Source organism: Octopus bimaculoides, chromosome 11, assembly GCF_001194135.2.
Source record: "Octopus bimaculoides isolate UCB-OBI-ISO-001 chromosome 11, ASM119413v2, whole genome shotgun sequence".
Classification (NCBI taxonomy): Eukaryota; Metazoa; Mollusca; class Cephalopoda; order Octopoda; family Octopodidae; genus Octopus; species Octopus bimaculoides.
In genome coordinates, this window is record NC_068991.1 from 42,697,635 (window position 1) to 42,720,706 (window position 23,072).

Sequence of the window (23,072 nt, forward strand, 5' to 3'; positions counted from 1 at the left end):
ATCATGTCTACTCTCTTCATTGGCGACAACCTTCGTATTTCCCTCTTCAAATCGTCATAGTTATTTGTTTTTTCTTCTTTCACATTGATCCTGTTGTCACCGGGGCATGCTATGTCAATTATCATATATGTTCCTTTTTTTTTATTCACCACAACAATGTCTGGTTTCCAATGTCTGGTTGGGTGATCACACTGGATCATTGCATACCACAGGATTTTGCAATTCTCATTTTCGGTGACTCCTTCCGGAGTTTACTCATACCATGTCTTTGTTCTTTGTAGGCTGTGATTTCCACAGAGCTGCCAATGGATCATTTTTGTTACATTGTCATGGTGTCTTTTGTATTCGTGTTGTGCCAATTATTATTATTATTATTGTCATTATTATTATTATTATTAAGATTTTTGTCTTGCAAGTTACTTGAAGACCCTTTCAGTGCAGGTGCCACTTAAAAATCAATGAATCCACACTGTAAAGTGGTTGGCATTTGGAAGGGCATCTAGCTGTAAAAACTTTGCCAAAACTGATCTTGCCTGTGCTTGTGCTATGTAAAAAGCACTCAGTCCACTCTGCTGGGTAGTTGGTGTTAGGAAGGGCATCTAGCTGTAAAAACCCTACAAAAGTAGACTCAGAAATCAAGTGCTGGCTTCTGTCTGGCCAGCTCTTGTCAAACCGTCCCAGCCATGCCAGCATGGAAGGTGGACATTAAACAATGATGATGATGATGATGATATTATTATTGAGAAAGCAGTGCATGCCATCAAAGTGACACTGGGGTGCAAATGTAGGAAGCCCAATATACCCATTATGACTACCCATCTGATAAGGGTATACCAGGCACATGCATCCATATGCACTTGACATGGTACCCTCATATCAAGATATAAAGTGCATGACCTTGCAAGTGGGCACCTAGTTAGAAGTCAAGTAGTCCATCCCATTCAAAAGGTCCTTGAATAAGGGCTGTTTAAGGATGATGAATGAAACATCCATGTTTCCAGGGATGAATCATTCAAACCTCAAAGAATTCTTCTCAACACATGGCTGTGATGCTCCTCCACTACTCCTGCTCATGATCAGAGATGCACATATCATCAGCCATCAAGGTACATACTCAACTAGTTAGAGTCAAGCAACTGACAAGCAAATTTGTGGTATTGATCAAAATATTTGCTGTAACCCATCTTTTACAAGATAAAACATGTACATGATAACACTCCCAATCAGTTAAGATCAGAGGCTACAAGAACCATTGTCTAGAACTGCATCATCATTATCATCATCATTAAGGTGGCAAGCTGGTAGAATTGTTAACACATCAGATAAACTGCTCTGAGGTATTTCTTCTTGCTCTTTATGTTCTAAGTTCAAATTCTGCTGCAATCTATTTTGTCATTCATCATTTCAGGGTCAATAAAATAGTGCTAGTTGACCACTGGGGTCAATGTAATTAACTTACCTATTCCTCTAAAACTGCTGGCCTTCTACCAAAATCCAAAACACTGCTGCTGCTGCCGCTACTGCTGCTGCCGCTGCTGCCGCTGCCGCTGCTGCCGCTGCTGCCGCTGCTGCCGCTGCTGCTGCTGCCGCCGCTGCTGCTGCTGCTGCCGCCGCCACCGCCGCCACTGCTGCTACTACTACTACTACTACTACTACTACTACTACTACTACTACTACTACTGCTGCTGCTGCTGCTGCTACTGCTTGGTTGAATAGTTAGCACGCCAGGTGAAATGCTTAGCAGTATTTCATGGGCATATGGTGTAGTGGTTAAGAGCGCAGGCTACTAATCCCAAGATTCCGAGTTCAATTCCAGGCAGTGACCTGAATAATAATAATAATAACAATAATAATAACAATAATAATAATAATAATAGTAGTAATAACAACAACAACGTTGAAAAAAAACTACCTTAGGAATGAGAACCCAGGTTCGAAATTTCCCCAAGACACCTGATGAAGGCTGGAGGGTATATCAGCCAAAACGTTGTGTTAACAACAAACAAGATCAGAACAAATATCCGTCAAATGTAAATAATGTAAATAATTCCTCATCTCTTAAATATAGAACTGTAGTACTTCACTTATTGCTACATTTTGAGTTCAAATTCCGCCGAGGTCGACTTTGCCTTTCGGGGTCGATAAACTAAGTACCAGTGAAACACTGGGGTCGATTGAGGCCTTTTGCCTCCAGTAGAAAGGATTATTACTATTATTATTATTACTATTATTATTATTATTATTATTATTATTATTATTATTATTATTATTGAGTGAGAGAGTAGTGCATGCCATCAAAGTGACACTTTATACATATCATGACTACCCATCTGATAAGGATACACCAGGCACAAGCATTACAACCATATGTTTGCGACATGGTGATCTCATATCAAGATAAACAACATATGACCTTGCAGGTGGAGCCCTGTTAGAATTTTCTTCAGGTCGAGTAGCCCATCCCACTCAAAAGGTCCCTGAATAAGGGTTGTTCAAGGATGTTGAATGAAACAGCCATGTTTCCATAGGTGAATTATCCAAACTCCAAAGAATTCCTTTCAACATGTCTATGATGCTCCTCCACTACTTCTGCTCATGGTCAGAGATGCACATAACATCAGCCATCAAGGTACATACTCAACTAGTTAGGGTCAATCAACTGACAAGCAAATCTGTGGTATTGAGCAGAATATTTGCTGTAGCCCATCTTTTTATACCAAAACAAAATGTTAAGATCAGAAGCCATGAGAGCCACTGCCTGGTTCTGCATCAGGGCATTTATTGTTGTTGTTGTTGTTGTTGTTGTTGCTGCTGCTGTTGCTGTTGCTGTTATTGTTGTTGTTTTTGTTGTTGTTGTTGTTGTTATGTGAGAGAACAGTGCATGCTATCAAAATGACACTAGATGCAAATATATGTAACTGAATATACTCATCACAACTACCCATGTAGTAAGGGTACACCAGGCATATGCATCCATATGCACTTGACATGATAACCTCATATCAAGATAAACAATGCATGGTTTTGTAGGTGGGCCCTGTTAGAATTTTCTTCTGGTTAAGTAGCCCATCCTGTTCAAAAGGTCCCTGAATAAGGGTTGTTTAAGGATGTTGAACAAAACAGAGGTGAATTATTCAACATGCTCAACTGGTTATTGTCAAACAACTGACAAACAAATCTGTGGTATAGAGCAGAATATTTGCTGTAGCCCTATTATTATTATTGGCAGATTCATTAGCATGCCAGGCGAAATGCTTAGTGGCATTTTGTTTCTCATTACGTTCTCAGTTCAAATTCTGCCAAGGTCAACTTTACCTTTCATCCATTTGGGGGTTGATAAAATGAGTACCAGTGAAACACTGGGGTCAATGTAATTGGCTCATCCTCTCCCCCAAAATTGTGCCTATAGTAGAAAGGATTATCATCATCATCATCATTGTTATTATTATTATTATTATTATTATTATTATTATTATTATTATTATTGTTATTATTATTATTATTAAACTAATAATATTGTCAATACAACTGGAAAATAGCCAGAGAATGTCTTAGAAAATATTTTTGTTGTGTCTGTTGTTCTGTATCCAAATTGCTAAAATACCAGTTATTAAATTAAAAAAAAGATCAATGAATTTGCTGTGGTTTAAGTCTGTATGTAACCTTTTATCAAGAGCAATAGTAGAGAAGCTTGGGATGGTAGAATGATGAATTGGGACACGGATGGATACACACACACACACCTGCACACACATATGCACACACACACACACACACACACACACACACACTCATGCACATGCACACACAAACACATATACATGCGTATAAACCATGCCCTGTCTTTCATTTACTGTCGTGGTTATTTGTCTGGCTGCTGTGTCAGATGGAGGGTGGCATTAAATGCCAACCTTAAAAGTGCAATTTCTGCCATTTTAATATGTAGCGGCGGCAGCAGCAGCAGCAGCAGCAGCAGTAGTAGTAGTAGTAATAGTAGTAGTAGTAATAGTAGTAGTAGTAGTAGTAGTAGCAGCAGCAGCAGCAGCAGCAGTAGTAGTAGTAGTAATAATAGTTGTTGTTGTTGTTGTTGTTGTTGTTTACGTTGATGAGAAAGTTGTTGCTGATGATGATATAATCTTTCTGTGTTATTGTTCTGATACTGATACTGTCATTGGTTGTTACTGGTGTCTTTTTGCCAAGTATTGGTGTCTTTTTGGCCTTGTATTTTAGTTGGATGACATAGATCCCTTGACAATATAGTATATTACTGACATACATAAAAAGAAATCGCTTACCAGGTCCTTGCTAAGAACGTACCTTTGGCTCTACACTGCGTACAAAAAAAAGAACGATTTTTTTTCTTTTTATAGTTTTATCATAGCTTAGCTTCTGCTCAACTTTGATTCAGTAATCCTATAAACAAAGACAGACAAGTCACAACCATTCTGTATTTTACCTTTCCCACACATAGGGCAACTAGAATTATATTATCTAATATTTTTGGAGGATGTCAATGTGGGGTTGTGACATAGATTCCTTCACAATATAGTATATTACTGATATAAATAAAAAGAAAACGTTGACCAGACCCTTGCCAAGAACTTACCTTAGTTTCTACAGCTCTGTAGTAAAAAGACACTGATCTTTTTCTTTTTATGGTTTTGTCATAGCTTAGCCCCAGCTTAGCTCTGATTCAGCAGATCTATATACAAAGACAGACAAGCCATAACCATCCTGTATTTTTCTTTTCCCACACATTGGGCAAATAAGAGTATCTAATGTGACCTTTTTTTGAGATGGTAGGGCTGTGTATTTCCAACAGTATGGTGACACTGTGATTCATGGCAAGGGACATCTAGTTGGGTTGTAGATTTTTAAAAGTATAAATCAAGGTTTTAGAAATTCCATATTAATAGTTGAACTTCTCTATGGCTGGTTGCAAATCTGGTTGAGAAAGAACGAAGGTGGTAGGTGTAAGGTGAGCAGCCCTGCGCTATCAAATTTTCTGCATTACCAATGAAATACCAACAAGAGAACATATGAAACTGGTCCTGGTATCTGGAGGTAGTTTACAGAAATGGCATATAAAGCAATGGAGTGAAAGCTGGAAGGAAGCTCATATGTGAAATAATCTTCTCTCACCATGAAAAAACAAGGAGAAAGTCCATAGAGACTAAAGCACTGGCAGGCAGTTACATCTGGGGACATGTATGATAAGTATAATTCTTCGAGGTGGCACCCCAGCATGGCCACAGTCTAATAACTGAAACAAGTAAAAGATAAAAGATAAAGATGTTATTCACAACTTTAATATACACAAATTATCATCATCATCATGAGTGCTATTTGTTTGACACCAGTATCTACCAGACTGCAATTTTACTTGACTTGATGGGTCTTTTTCTCAAGTACAACATAATGCCAAAAGATCGAGTAGGGCTATCTACCTGGAGGGACTTGTGGTTTGTCTGCCTTCCTAGTTACTAAGACTTTGGTTTTTGCTAGGTTAACTCTACGGCCCTTTGATTCTAGACTTTGCTTCCATACCTGGAACTTCTTTTCTAGTTCTGGACGTGATTCAGCTATAAGAACAAGGTCATCAGCATAGAGGAGCTCCCATGGGCAGCCTGTCTTGAATTCCTCTGTTATTGCCTGGTGGACTATGATGAACAAGAGGGGGTTTAGGACCGATCCTTGGTGAACCTGTACCCTGAATTCTTAGCTGTACTCATTGCCAGTTCTCACCTTACTGGTAGCATCTCTGTACATGGCATGTACAGCTCTCACCAGCCACTCGTCTATCCCTAGTTTCTGCATTGACCACGAGATAAGGGATTGGAGGACCCTGTCAAAAGCTTTCTCCAAGTCAACGAAAGCTAAGTACAGAGATTTGTCTTTGGTTATGTATTTCTCCTGCAACTGCCTTACCAGAAATATAGCATCAGTGATGCTTCTCCCTGGCACAAGGCAAGTAGTAATTTTCAACCATTTTTACTAAATCATAAAACTTTAAAACAAATTTTTTCTTCAAATTTTTTTGCAAGATGTAGAAGCAAGTTTATAATTTCATCTCCTGTGTGCTAGAGTCAAAAATAACTGCTGCAGTAGGTTGTCATTTGAGGGAAATTTGGCAGCTAAGTCTCGCAGGTTGAGTAACTGCAGAGAGGCTTCTTTGGTAGTTCACTTTTTGGGCGTTTTTTTTTACTATTGTTTTGTAAATGTGTTCATGACACTGTTGATAATGTTATTGTTAATTATTGTTAGGTACAGGCATGATTGTGTGGCGAGAAGCTTGCTTCTCAACCATATAGTTTTAGATTCAGTCCCAGCTTTGTGAGTGGATTTGGTAGATGGAACTAAAAGAAGCCTGTCACCTACACACACACACATATGTATATATATATATATATATATATATATATATATATATGATGGACTTCTTTTAGTTTCTGTCAACTAAATCCATTATATATATATATATATATATATACATACATTATATACATATACATACATTATATACATATGTATGTGTGTATGTGTCTTTGTGTCTGGGTCTGTCTCCCACCACCGTTTGACAACTTGCATTGGTTTGTTTACATCCCCATAACTTAGCGGTTTGGCAAAAAGAGACTGACAGAATAAATATCAGGTTTAAAAAAAATTAATCATGGGGATTGATTCATTCAATAAAAAGTTCTTCAAAGTGGTACTTCATCATAGCCACAGTCTAATGACTGAAACAGATAAAAGATATTTTATGTTGATACTTTTATTGTTGTTATGTTAAGGTGTTTTTGAGTTTTAATATATTTACCATTGTTTGAGATTGAATCATTATTAAGAAAATGCATATTGTATAGTTAAAAACTATAAAAACAACATGATCAGACTATCATACTATATACTATATACCATATCTAGATTGCTATACTACTTACCAAATAACATGCCCAGACTGTCTTACTACATGCTAAATAATATACCCATACTGTCATACTGTACACCATACAATATGTGAAGACTGCCGTATGGTGTACCATACAAGATGGTTAGGCTATTGTACTACACTCTGTGCAACATTATGTAGACTATTATACTACACCCTATACACCATGACTCCATATGTGAAGGCACATGGCTTGATGGTTAGGGTATTCAGTTCAAAATTGTAAGGCTATGAGCTCAATTCCTGGCAGTGTGTTGTGTCTTTGAGCAAGACACTTTACTTCATGGTGCTCCAGTTCACTCAGCTGGCAAAAATGAGTAGTACCTGTAAATTCAAAGGGCCAGCTTTGTTGCATTCTGTGCCATGCTGAATCTTCCTGAGTGGAGGAGTGGATTCTTCAGATTCCTGGTTGACTCCTAGAACTGAGGATAAGGTGATAATCCAGTGCTGCCCTATGAATTGCAGCTTGTTTTTGTTGTTGCTGTTTATTGCTTAGCCTTTCCAGATCTTCTTGAAAGAAAACCTTCAAATAACCAATTTAAAATCTTTGGCCATCTTTTATAAGCACAGGATTTAAATTGCAAATGTTAAAGGGATGTAACTAAGTATTGATTTCTAACGTTGGCATGAGAGCTTTTTGGCTCATTGCACAACCAATTCTGCTGTCCACTGCCCTAAAATAGTAAAAATAATAATAAAATTAAAAAAATAAACAGATGCCAATGCTAACATCAACAAGTCATTGACAACAATAATTACAGTTGCAGCAATACCATTTTCATCAACAGCTGCAGAAATTGCATCAACGTCTGTATCAACAACAAAAGCTGAAGCAGCTGCACAAATCACAATATCAACAATAACAACTGCAGCAATAGCATCAATAACATGATCAACAGTAGCTACAACAACTGCAGCAATGTCTAAATATTAGCAACAACAACTGTAGCAACTACTCAATGTCAATAACAATAACAGTAGCAGAAATTGCGGCAAACTGCACCATTGTTAATAACAATATCAACAACAACAGCAATTACTATGATGTTAATATCAACAACTGCAGAAACTGTGCTAGTGCCAATATCAACAACAGTTGCAGCAACTACAGTCATGTTAATTTCAGGAACTGCAGCAACTGCACCAATGTCAACCACAACAATTGCACCAATAATAATCAGCAGTGACTTCATCTATGTCAAGCTCAACAACAACAACATGAATGTGAGTATCAATAACAATTGCAGTGGTGTCAATAACAACAACAACAACAATAACTGCAGCAATGTCAATATCAAGAGCAGCTGCAGCAGTATCAATATTGGCAACAACAACAACTGTAGCAATGTCAATATTGAAAAGAACAGCAACTTCAGGAATGTCAATATTGACAACAACAACAACTGTAATAATATCAATATTGACGACAACAACTGCAGAAATGTCAATCTTGACAACCGCAACAGCAACTGTAACAATGTCAATATTGACAACAACAACAACTGCAGTAATGTCAATATTGGTTTCAAATTTTGGCACAAGGCCAGCAATTCAAGGGAAGGGGTGTAAGTCAATTACATTGATCCCAGTGCATAACTGGTACTTATTTTATCAACTTCAAAAAGACGAAAGGCAAAGTCAACCTTGGTGAAATTTGAACTCAGAACACAAAGACAGATGAAATGCTATTAAGCATTTTGCCTGGTGTGCTCATGATTCTTATTTCTTTATTGCCCACAAGGGGCTAAACATAGAGGGGACAAACAAGGACAGACAAAGGAATTAAGTCGATTACACCGACCCCAGTGCATAACTGGTACTTAATTTATCAACCCCGAAAGGATGAAAGGCAAAAACGACCTCGGAGGAATTTGAACTCAGAACGTAACAGCAGACGAAATACCGTTAAGCATTTCGCCCGGCATGCTAATGATTCTGCCAGCTCATTGCCTTCAGCAATGTCAGTATTGACAAGAGCAACGATTGCAATAATGTCAATAGGAGCAACAGCTGCAACAACTAAAGCAACATCAATGTCAACAACAATATGTACCAACAGCTGCAATGTCAATGCCCACAACAACAACTGCAGCCATTGCACCAATGTCTTCAACAACAACTGCAACAATAATATTCGACACTAACAGCACAATGTCAACAGCAACAACTACATTAACTGCAGCAACAGTACCATTATCGATAACAACAACAATGTTGGCACTCCGTCGTTTACAACGTCGAGGGTTCCAGTTGATCCAATCAATGGAACAGCCTGCTCGTAAAATTAACATGCAAGTGGCTGAGCACTCCACAGACACGTATACCCTTAACATAGTTCTCGGGGATATTCAGCGTGACACAGTGTGACAAGGCTGACCCTTTGAATTACAGGCACAACAGAAACAGGAAGTAAGAGTGAGAGAAAGCTGTGGTGAAAGAGTACAGCAGGGTTCGCCTCCATCCCCTGCCGAAGCTTCATGGAGCTTTAGGTGTTTTCACTCAATAAACACTCACAATGCCCGGTCTGGGAATCGAAACCGCGATCCTATGACCGTAAGTCCACTGCCCTAACCACTGGGCTATTGCGCCTCCACACAACAACAACAATAGCTGTAACAAAAAAAAGGCAATGTCCTCACACATGAAATAAACTCCAAAATGAGAAATAATAACCAAATTCCTTCTAATCACACCATATTGTTTCAGAAACAATGAAGTAAATTGAAAATCTAGTTATAGATATAAAAAAAATACATGATGGTCATGGCTGGAAAGCCTTCAGACATAGCAGCAAGACCATAAAGGAATATTTACAAGCCTTCTCCTGAAGCCGCTAGAAATAGCAGTTAAATCCATCTTAAAGAAAGGATGTTTTGGATAATATAGTCCTACATTGGATATTACTGAAAAATGATGGGCTATTCACAGAGAGGACACTTTTGGCCATAAATCTGCTTAATTGGAGCAGACATGCCATTAAACAACAATAACAACAACAATCATTAACCAGCACTCTATCAGTTATATTGATGAGTGTTCCAATCAATGGAACAGCCTGCTCGTGAAATTAACATGCAAGTGGCTAATCACTCCACAAACACACACACCCTTAACATAGTTCTCAGGGGGATTCAACATGACGCAGACTGTGACAAGGCTGGCCCTTTGAATTACAGATGCAACTCATTTTTGCTAGCTGAGTGGACTGGAACAACACGAAATAAAATGTCTTGCTCAAGGACACAACATGCCACTTGAAATCAAACTCATGACCTTATGATGATGATCATCATCATCGTCGTTTAACGTCCGCTTTCCATGCTAGCATGGGTTGGACGATTTGACTGAGGACTGGTGAAACCAGATGGCTACACCAGGCTCCAATCTGATTTGGCAGAGTTTCTACAGTTGGATGCCCTTCCTAACGCCAACCACTCAGAGAGTGTAGTGGGTGCTTTTACGTGCCACCGGCACGAAGGCCAGTCAGGCGGTACTGGCAACGGCCACGCTCAAAATGGTGTATTTTATGTGCCACCCGCACAAGAGCCAGTCCAGGGGCACTGGCAACAATCTCGCTCGAAAGTCCTTACACATGCCGCGGGCACAAGTGCCAGAAAGGCAACGCTGGGCACAGGTGCCATCACAATTTCGCTTTCGCTTGCCCCAATAAGTCTTCGCAAGCTGAGTTTCGTGTCCAATGAGGGAGATGACGTTGGCATGGGTGCCAGACATCAAATTCAACTCGATTTCGATTTCACTTGCCTCAACAGGTCTTCGCAAGTGGAGTTTAGTGTCCAATTTAACTCGATTTCGATTTCACTTGCCTCAAAAGGTCTTTGCAAGTGGAGTTTAGTGTCCAATGAAGGAAGGAAGGTACGCATAAGTGGACTGGCTGAGGCCTTAGATTTAGGTCTCACTTGGCTTGCCAGGTCTTCTCATGCACAGCATATTTCCAATTAATCATGAGCTGAATATCCTAACCACTAAGCCATGTGCCTTCACAACAGTAACAATAACAGCAAAATAACAGAAACAGTACCACTATCAATAACAACAACTGCAGTAAAAACAGTAGCATCAGCAACAACAACTACACCAGTAACATCAGCGGCAGTAACAACTGGAGCACCAATAGCAGAAGTAACAATGATAATAGTAAAAATAGAAACAGTAATAGCACCACCACCAGCAAAAGCAGCTACAACATAGCTCTAGCAACAGCCACAACAGTAGCTCAAGCTACAACAACAACTCCAGTAGCAACAACAACACTAACAACAGTAGTACCAACAACCATAAGAACTCCAACTACAACAACAACACTAACAACAACAGCAACAACAACAACAACAACAACAACAACATTAACATTTCCGGTAGTATTCTGCTGCTTTCCCATTGTGATTACTGGAATGTTTTCTTAAGATTTTAGACTTAAATACATGGCTACTGCGTTGAAAACAGTTTTATGTTGAAGGTGCTTAGTTGCTTGTTTGAACAGGGTGAATGACTACATAGAATCTCTCTCCACTGACATCCACTGCATGGCTTTACTGTACAAGATAATTCCAGAACAGTCTAGAGCATGGCAACATACCCAGGATGCCAAACCTATGATCCATTCCCTAAGTCAAACATCTTTATGCAATCAGTCTTCTCAAACAAAATTTGAAAGGATTATTCAATAATAGCTGCTTCAGTAGCAAGGAAATTCTGATGAAGATGATGATGATGATGATTGCTTTTTTCTGGTTCAAGATGATACATTGTGGGATTACATAAAAGAGCATGTAAAAATGAGAATAACAGTACCAAAAAAATTCTAAACATAATTCTTGAAAAGTGGGGAGACCTCCAAGGGCTACTTATAGAAGTCCCACCAAGTTATGGTCACTCTGACCTTCAAGGCAAGTGCCCTTTCCTTGTTCTTCTCCTTCAATCTACAGATGTATGCCAAAAGCAGGCCTATTCAATCAAACAATACTGGCTATTATCATCCACTTTTCAACAAATTTGCTGGGAAATAGTACCTCCTTCTCTGCCTTTACTTTTTTTTTTTTTTTCAGGTAAGACTTGAGAAAGTTGATAAAGGCCTAGCCAAATGGGAAAGTGTCTGTCTTCAGCCTCTTTCAGTCTGGGTCTTTGCTAAAGCCACCAAACAGATAGGGATTGCCTGTCCTTCCCAGCCAAAGCAAGGTGAAGGGATGAAGCTCACAATGAAGTCAGCCGATAGCAGGATATGTCCTACATGTGGCAGTAAGTATTCAACATAATTTTACAAGGTAGCAACATCTGGGCACTGGACCAGATGTGCAGAACAAAGTTGTCACTTTGCACACATCTTCTATAAGTATTTTCATGCTTGTAAAATTTATCTCAAAGTGGCAATGTTCCCTGGTATCACTGTCAAGTCAGAACTTATCTTGAACTTAGCCATGGGCCTCAGCCTGGAAGTCCTCTGCAACAGACTAACAAGTTGCTTTTTGTCAATGACCTGAATTTCTTCAAGAATTTCATTGCTTTTACCTGCCATCATCCCTCTGTAGAATGCCAACATGGATCATCCATTAACCACATTGCTCAACTGGTAGAGGGTTGTGAGCACTTGATGACATTCCAGATTCCAAATGTTTAGCTCTCAGCTAACACCTTGGCCAAAATCTTAAAATTTACATCTAGCAAAGTTATAGGTCAAAATTTAATATGACCTCCCTTGTTTGGGTCCTTTCTTAGCAGTACCACCACTCTTCAACTCATAGAACTAAGGGTTCTCCTATTCTGCTGCTAATTCTGGTAGGTATCTGCCAAGAAATCTGCCAAGATATGTACCAAGAAGTCTTGTCCAGCATACTGACAATTCTGCCAGCTCACTGCCTTAACAACAACAATAATAATGGCTTATAATTTAAGCACCCAGCCAGTAATTTCAAAAGCGACTAAGTTGATACCATCATTCCAAGTACTTGGTTGGTACATTATTTTATTAACTCCAAAAGAATGAAAGGAAAACTTGACCCTGGTGGGGTTTGAATTCAGAGTGTAAAGAGCCAGAATAGATACGGCAAAATATTTTTCACAACACTCTAATGATTCTGCCAGCTAACTCATTTTATTATAATCCTTTCTATTATAAGCCTGAACTTTCTAAATAGGCCTCTATTTCTAAATAGGCCTCTTTCTAAATAGGCCTCTATTACAGGCCTGAAATTTGTGGAGATGGGAACAGCTGATTAGATCAACTGGTACTTATTTCATTGACCACAAAAGGATGAAAGGCAATGTCAATCTCTGTGGAATTTGAACTCAAACTGCCAAGCATTGTGCCCAGTATGCTGACGATTCTACCAGCACACCGCCTTCACCACCTTCATGATAATGATAATTTTTTCCTATTATAGTACAAGCTAGCAGTTTCATTTTTGGTGTGGAGTTAGCTGATTATATCAACACCTATACTTGACTATTACTTTATTTATCAACCCTAAAAGAATGAAAGGTAAAATTGACCTTGGTGCCTAAAGAGCTGAAAGAAATGCTGCTAAAAATTTTGTCCAATATGCTCGCAATTCTACCTGCTCATTGCCTTTCATAATAGTAATAATAATCCTTTCTATTATAAGCACAAGGACTGAAATTTTTCAGGAGGGGGCTTGTGAATTATGTTGACCCAAGTATTCGATTGGTACTTATTTCATTGACTCCATAAGGATGAAAGGCAAAGCCTATCTTGGTGGAATTTGAACTCAGAATGTAAAGATGGACAAAATGCTACTAACCATCTTGTCCATTGTTCTAACAATTCTGCCAGCTTGTCGCCTTAACAACAACAACAACAACAACAACAATAATAATAATATCATCTTAAGATCACACTATCATCTTATCATCAAATTACATTTAAAATAAACTTTAATTTTCTTATGTTTTGACAGACACTCTCTAGAACAATACTCTGTGCAAAACCAAAAATATGGTACCCTAGTTGTAATACCAACTTGAACTTCTAACTTGTTGCCTCTTGAGATCTCTGGATGAGGCTTGGAGACAACTTGTACAAATACAAAGCAAAAGCCAAACATATCATAATAATAATAATAATAATAATAATAATAATAATAATAATAATAATAATAATAATAATAATAATAATAAACTTAGGTACAAGGCCAGCAATTTCAGGGCAGTGGATTAGTCAATTACAGAGACTCCAGTGTTCGACTGGTACTTATTTTATCGCCTTCAAAAGGATGAAAGACAAAGTCAACCTTGGAAGAATTTGAACACAGAACGTAAAGACCGACGAAATGCCGTTAAGCACTTTGCTCAGTGCGTTAATGATTCTCCCAGCTTGTCACCTTAATAATATTAATAATAGTTAATAAATGGATCACTGCCAGTTTCAATGATAGGTAATCAGTAGTCCAATCAACTGAACTATCTGCTCATTGAATTAGCCTGTAAGCATCTGAGTTTTCCACAGACATGTTTAACCTCAATGTAATGTTCAAGCAGGATTAACACGCACATTGCTTGCCTAACAAGGCTGAACCTTTGAATTACAAGTAGAATCTATATGATAGGCTTCCACACAGTTTTTGTCTTCTCACTTTTTTTCACAAGGCTAGGATTGATCTGAGTATACAGTAAAAAATACTTGCCCAAGATACCATGCAGTGAGATTGAACCTACAACCATATGATTGGGAACCAAACTTCTTAACCATTCAGTCATACTAACTCCACTTCTTCCCTTGCTGTTTTTTTTTTTTTTTTTTTCCTTTTTGCATAAAGAAACATGAAAAGAAAGAGAACTAATGATCTGAGCTGAATGCTAGCAGCAGAAGAATTTCTGATAAAGACACCTAAGGACCAGGTAGCAATATTAAACTAGATGATGTGTTAGGGGTTACTATTGAATACTAACAGACTTTTAAGATATCCCTGTGCATTATCCCTTCTGGCATGTAAACACTATCCTTCAAATATCAGTACAATTCCTACTTCATAATTAAAGTGATTAGCACTTAGATTGGGGAATCAACTGAAGCACAGTAAGTAACTGAATTGTTCCTCAGTACATCACTAGTACTTGTTATACCCATTATTAGTTTTAATCAGTAAAACACCCCAATTTCTGAACTAGAGTGAGAGGAAGATCATAACATAAGCTTATACATTGTTTTATACAATAAATCTCAAGTGTTTAAGTGATACAATACTATTCTTATGTAATCAAATATGGTGTAATCAATATAGTGTAATCAATATGATGTAATCAATATGATGTAATCAATATGATGTAATCAATATGGTAAGAATAAAACCTCAACAAACCAAATCTTTGGTTTGATTTTGATTCCCATTTTAAATATCCCATTTGACTAATATTGTAAATCTATAACTTTAGCCATCATCTCTTCAAGACTGTCTTGCTCTTGTCACACTTTATAATGTCAAACTCTTAAGTGGTGCTCTAATAACCTAATAAGAGTTGCTGGATTTTTTTTTTTTTCTCACGCTATATTTACAAATAGTGCAAAGTACATGATATAAATATAAATAATGACTTAGATTCTTATGCTAAAAGTATTTCATTAGCTATGATGCATTTAGATCTGAGAAATGTAAGAAACCAAAACAGATACTGTAAATATTTTGTCTGGTGTTCATATTATCTCTAAAAAACCCCAAAACCACACGATAAATAAAAATGAGAAAATAAAATTGAAAAATGGTAACTCAAAAGCAAAAATGAAAAAGGAAAAAAAACCCTTCAAAATAAAATAAATCATTAAACAGGATACAGTTCTTGAATGTTCTCTAGTCAAATATAAAATAAACCTTATCTTAAATCTGTATTTATAAACTTCTCATGTTGACCTACTTCTTTCTTTTTTGTTTTGTTTTATATCTTTTCTGAAGAGTGAAACCTGTTGTCAAAAACAAGATGTCAGACCAATATGGTAATGGAAAATTGGTTCCAGTTCTTTAAGAATTTCTCTTTTATTAGTGGGTAATTCTTTCCTAACTTCTTTAGTGATTCTTCTCAAACACAACAATCATTAGTTGCTTATTGATACTTTATTGATACTTTATGGAAGAAGAGTCAAACTTATGTAAAGAAGTTAATTATGTTACTGTGGGTTTGATAAATGCACAAATTTTAAAGTATTTAAATGAATTATTTTTATACCATCATACACATACATATACATACTCATACATACACAGGTGGTTTATTCTTCAATCCACATGTATATACATATACATAATCACATATACACATAATTGTTTATTCCTCTTTTACACTAATCCACAAATATGAACATACTCTCACACATATACATCATGATGGCTTCTCTTTGACACCAGCCCACACATAGAACACATACATACTCGCACACACACGCACGCGCGCACACACACACACACACACACACACATGCACGCACACACACATGCACACACACACACACACACAGACACACACACACACACTTTTTCTCTAGTCAGAGCAGATACACAAACCATTGTTCACAGTGAATTATTTTCTGATATTTCCTTTGTTTTAAACATTTGTGTGTGTATGCGTGCATGCGTGTGTGTGTGTGTGTGCATGTGTGTGTGTTTGTGCACACATGTATGTGTGTGTGTACGCATGTGTGTGTTTATGCACACATGTATGTGTGTGTGTGGTTTATAAAATTACAAGTTGACATAGGGGAGGTGGAGCAGAAGATATATTAGACAGAAGATGTATTAAACTCAGCGAACCACAATATTTGGTTTTGTCAGTATACTTTCCGAGTTAAAATCCCATTAGAATAGAACTGATTTTTATCTTCATCTCTAAGAGATCAATAAAATAAATAACAGTAATATTCTAAGACTTAGCCAAGTATCCTTTCCCTTTCAAAAGTTTCTCTTGTAACCTCATCAACAGAAACTGTTGGACCGTTAGCTACTTTCAGCTGCACTCATGGGACTATATGTACAGTGAAAGCCCATCTTTGACTCTGTTAAGAAAACTACATGAAACATATGCCTGGATTGCTCCCACAGCTGTTGAGGCATGTCTTGATCTGCATGGTCATGGTTCAAATCAATGCTTATAATATGCACCAGTTCTGTTACAAACTATGAGAGCCTGATAGAACATGTTTATATTTCAAACTATGGGAGCCTGGTAGAGCATATGTATTTATCTCTATGACTTCCTGTTGCTAGATGGGTATCCAAAGATTTGACATTCCATTTCTATGCTTCAGGTTATCTCTGACTTTAAAATGGAGCAGAGACCAATCAGCTAAATGTAGGTCATTGATATTTTATCCAGATATGTTCTAAACTCACCCACACACACTCCACATTTTAGCTGTGGCCATGGTGGCTTTTGAATCAACTTGGTATTTAAAATAATTATATACACTGCAAAATAAAAGTTTAAACATCCAACCAGCATGTACACTGTGAAATACTGTTGGGAAATATCAATAAGGCATCGGACAAATGTCCCAACCTAACTTTAAACAAAAGCACTATTCTTTGGACTAAATTCAAAACAGAATGTCAATTTTTTTAATTGAGAAAATGAAATAATTGAAATCAGGTCAAAACTAAATTGATTAAAAAAAAAACAAAACAGAAAGTAAAAAAAGACAGAACAAAAACAAAGGCAAAAAAAAAAAATTTAAATAGAAGACATTTTACAAATTCATTATCATGTTTAAGAACCTGATGCTTTAAGAATTTATCATTTGACAATTTCAAATACCAAGCATTAAATACAGAGTGAATAACTGAAATACTGCATTTCTCACGTTTAATGTTTTGGTCGTCTTTGACCCAACTAATGCTTGCATTGACATTTGTGAGTGAGCTAGGAACTGTGTATTCTTGCTTTTGTGTCACTTTATTTCACAGTGGTTTGACCTCATTTGAGTGGAAATGACATAACAAAGGCTATTTAACAGTGAGGGGCAAGTGTAAGCTATTTAAGAGATAAATGTGAGTGGTGACTGTCTCTTTACTTCTCTCTTCAGTCATTACAGGAAGCTAACTTTGGTGTTAAAAAGATACACATTAGATAAAACACAGTTAACATCACACAAGGGAGAAGTTATTGTTGTACGTGATCAGTGAGGAAGGAAACAAAACAAAAAATAAAAGTCGAAATATTCCCATTTATACAAAAAAAAAATTAAAAACACAAAAGAAGAAACAACCCAGATTGGCTGTTTTATTTTATTTTACTGATTCATGAACAATATATATCAGGAGACTTAGTTTTATATTGTTTTTATTCTTTCTATTTTTCTATTTTATTCTGAATTATTACTTCCCATTTTTCTCTCAATCAAACATAAATTTCAAAGTAAATTTAAATTTTTATTTTTTTATATATAGATTTATAATCTATAGAGTAACAAAAAACAAAATTAGAGAAAAAATAGTTGATAAAACAATGAAATAAATGTAATTTTATCAAAATATGATTAACATATAAATCTAAACAAAACAAAAAAAGAAAGTTTGATGTGCAGCAACTCAACAGATAGAAAAATATTTTTATCAGCTTTATCTCAGGTTGGTGATCTGAGTTGACACTATGATTTATTTGCAAATGGTTTGATTAAGAAAGAGGAAACCAGTGGAACTCAAATGTAAATATTCTACACTCCTAATATGGCATCCTGCAATTGACCAAGATAACAAAATCTTAACACATCAGCTGTAGGGTCAATGATTCAAGAGTCAACAGGTTACATTTCATCACCGGTATATTAAGTCATAATCGTCACTTCTATGTTCACTTTTCCATACTTATGTGGCACAGACAGAATTTATTGAGGTAGATTTTCGATGGATGGATGATTTTCCTGTCACCAACCATCACAATGTTTTCAAGCAAAATAATATTTCCTCATGACAAGACATATTTTCCATTGAAGAGTGGAAATTTATAAAATTTGTATGATGATCATACTTGTTTGCAACAATCACATATCAAGACAAGGTAACATGCACACACCTACTCTGTCTGTCTGTCTTTTTCTTTCCCTCTCTCACACCTCTCTCTCTCCCTCACACACGCATGTATGTACGCACACACAAACTCACACACACATACACACATACTACACACATTCTATTTTTTAGCTTCTGTCTACCAAATCTACTTACAAGGCTTCGGTGAGCTTGGAGCAATAGAAGACACTTACCTAAAATGCCACACTGTCGAACTGAACCTGGAACCACATAGTTGGAAAGTACACACCTTAACCACAAAGCCATGCTTGTACCTATAGCCATGCTTGGGCATTAATAATGAAACAATTTAGATCTATCTGACTCAGGGACATAAAACTATGTAACTGCATGTATTATGTCTATAATTATCACAGTCTATGCATGTATTAACACCAGATTTACTACATTTCACCCATTGAGAAATATATTTCCCAAAAATTAAGTCCAGTTGCTGAACTTTGTTCATCTAACTGAATATGAAATGAAGATATATGAGAGAAACAATTCAGTACAGTAAACAATAGTTGGTTAAACCTTCATATATTCACTTTCATTGCTGGATGTTATATTTCTTCCTCTTGAATTCAATAGAGCCAATCCTTCACTGCTAGAGACTAGGAAAAGTTGAGCAATGGCCTCTATTTCTCATACGTATGAAATAAATATGCCATTGAACAAAATTCCAATGTTGACTAATAATACCAAAAGAAATAGAAGTGGGTGGAAAGGCCACAAATTCATACGGGTTGGGTATGGTTGACTTTATATTAATACTCATTATAACAGTTGGACTTATTTGTATTTGAATTTGTAAACATCTAAAGTTCATTCACAGGCTTGTTGTTTGTTGATGAGGTTCTCCTTTTTAATCTTTCATTTTACTTTCTTTTTACTTGTTTCAGTCATTTGACTGTGGCCATGCTGGAGCACCGCCTTTAGTTGAGCAAATCGACACCAGGACTTATTCTTTGTAAGCCTAGTACTTATTCTATCAATCACTTTTGCCGAACCACTAAGTTACGGGAACGTAAACAAACACCAGCATCGGTTGTCAAGTGATGTTGGGGAGACAAACACAGACACACAAACATATACACACACAAACATACACACACACACGCACACACACACACACACACACACACACACACACACACACATATATACATATATACAATGGGCTTCTTTCAGTTTCCGTCTACCAAATCCACTCACAAGGCTTTGGTCGGCCCGAGGCTATAGTAGAAGACACTTGCCCAAGGTGCCACGTAGTGGGACTGAACCCGGAACCATGTGGTTTGTGAGCAAGCTACTTACCACACAGCCACGTGCAATTTTTTTCTTTAATTTTGTTTTACTGTTATTGTTTTTCATTGGAACACAAGAAGAAGAAATTCTAGAAGCTCCTGTGCAACAGCTGCATCACCATATAATGGAAAAGTTCTCAGGAAAGTGAAGTACTTCCATACCATTTTTATTAGTTACAAAGATTATATAACAATACATAAACATATTCAACACATTAATTACAGACAAACCCAAAACTCATTAAAAATGAATGAATCTAACATAAAATATATTACAAGAATCAAATGTACCCCAGGTATAGAATAGCAGAACCTCTTCCTCCTCCTCCTTTTGTTTTACATCTATTTTTTCCTATACTAGAATGGGTTGGATAAATATATTACTGAGGCAATATTTGACAGTCAGTTACCCTCCTTGTCACAAACCCTTCCCTTTTTCTCAGTTTTGGGTTATCTAATTTCACAGATCTTTGAAGATTACCATTTGACAGGGGAAATGACAGAAATGTCACTGCAATAGGTGAGCAATTTTTCGGAGAAATGCAAATATAAACAAACACATAAACACACACATATGCACTTTCTTTCTCTCTCTCTCTCTCTCTCTCTCACACATACACACACAAATGCACACATGCATGCGTGCACACACGCACTCACGCACACACACACACACACACATACACACACAAAATATATAGCTGTGCAGGCATAGTTGTGAAGTGTAGGCTTAGCTCTGTGGTAAGAAGTTTGCTTCCCAACCACATAGTTTCAGGTTCAGTTCCACTGTGAGGCACCTTGGGCATTTGTCTTCTACTACAGCCCTAGGTCAGCCAAAACTTTTGTAAGTGAATTTGGTATGTGTGTGTGTGTGTGTGTGTGCATGTGTTACTGTGTCCTTGTCATGAGTGGGTGAGATAGTTGGAAACAAGTGTCACCATCATACAAGTAATGTCCTTCATTTCTAATCTTCTGTGAAAACATGTTTGGTCATGGAGAAATATTATCTCACATTGAAACAGGTGAGTGTTCATGACAGGAAGAGCATCCAGCCATAGAAAATCTGCCTCAACAAATTCTGTCTGATCCATGCAAGTGGATGTTAAAAACAATGATGATGATGAGGATTATGATGATGATGATGATGAGATAATGATGATGACGATGATGATGGTGATATGTTTTTTTTCATTATTTTATTACTTATTTTTTAGGAATTATTTCTCTTACTTTGATTTAAATGGTTTGATCTTTTACATATTTCCATGCATATTTTTTTCCACATCCGTACAAGTTTTGAAATTGAATTTTATGTTTTATTTTGCTCATGATTTTTTTCAGTGTATGTGTGTATGTGTGCTTTGTTTTTTTTTTGTTCTTTTTTTATTTATTTTCTTTCTACCTTCCATCAATAATACCTTTACTTCTCTCTCTATCTAATATCTCAATCTACTACACGCTTTCTAATTGTGTCCACCTTCCCCATAAACTGTGTTTGTCTAACCATAGTTGATAAAAATTGTCAATTGTAGCCATTAACATCTTTTAACTTAGTTCCCATCTCCTCTTCTTTCCCTTTCTTTTTCTTTTTCTTCACTCTTTCCTTTTGTCTTTCTCTTTCTTCTTCTTTTATCTCTGCTTGCAATTACCCCTTCATTGTAGTAAGCATATTTATTTACTTAACAATTTAGTTTTGAATTTATTGTTTACTTGTTTTTCATTATATTCATTTGCACTTGTCTTAATTTTTAATTTTAATTTTTATCTTTTCTGAAACATTTTTCTTAAACTCTTCATTTCCAAGAGGGCTTTTATCTTTTGCTATAATTATTATACCTATTTGGAGGAGTGGCTGTGTGGTAAGTAGCTTGCTTACCAACCACATGGTTCTGGGTCCAGTCCCACTGTGTGGCACCTTGGGCAAGTGTCTTCTACTATAGCCACGTGCCGACCAAAGCCTTGTGAGTGGATTTGGTAGATGGAAACTGAAAGAAGTCCGTCGTATATATGTATATATATATATATATATGTGTATGTGTGTTTGTGTTTGTCACCCCACCATCACTTGACAACCGATGCTGGTGTGTTTACGTCCCTGTAATTTAGCGGTTCGGCAAAAAGAGACCGATAGAATAAGTACTAGGCTTACAAAGAATAAGTCCTGGGGTCAATTTGCTCGACTAAAGGCGGTGCTCCAGCATGGCTACAGTCAAATGACTGAAACAAGTAAAAGAATAAAAGAATAAAAGAATTTCCCTGCATATATTCACATAGGCAAACTTCTGTTCTGCTTCTTCCTTGGCTAGATATACATGCCTCCTAGTTTCCCTTCTTGCTATCTGATACAGTTCCCTGCAGTTCCTGGTCAGTTTATTTGCTCTATTGGCCCTGTCTACAGTATTGTTCCCCCACCTAGGTCTGGAAGGGACTTTGCACCAGCCACAGATTTGGTCTGTGGCACTCAGCAAACTGTCTCGCAAGAATTCCCAGTTGTCCTCTATGTCACAAGTTTGTCACTCCTCCCTCTCATCAAATTTCTCCATTAGGATATCCTTAAATCTCTGCCGATATGAAGGGTCCTTAAGCTTCCAAATCCTTCTTTTCCAGCTTGGTCTGCTTCTTGGCATCCTGCTGGTCTGAAATCTAAAGTTGCTACTGACTAGTCTATGCTGGGGAGTACATTTTTCACCAGAGAGGGTCTTTGTATTTAAGAGTAACCATGCATTCCGCTGTCTGGTGAGAAATAAATAAATGTATGTATGTATGTATGTATGTATGTATGTATAT

General features: G+C 37.0%; 1 long non-coding RNA gene across 2 annotated transcripts in view; it reads left to right on the top strand.

The window, feature by feature from the left end:
• The first annotated feature begins 20,648 nt into the window (after positions 1-20,648).
• The window catches only part of LOC128249033 (uncharacterized), a 42,107-nt gene continuing 39,683 nt past the window's right edge, over positions 20,649-23,072 (top strand). Inside the window, exons 1-2 of one of the 2 annotated variants that reach the window (XR_008265132.1) lie at positions 20,649-20,805; positions 21,308-21,458. This is a non-coding gene — a long non-coding RNA (uncharacterized LOC128249033). The remainder of the gene's footprint in view (positions 20,806-21,307; positions 21,459-23,072) is intronic. The other variant, XR_008265131.1, reaches the window with a different exon arrangement.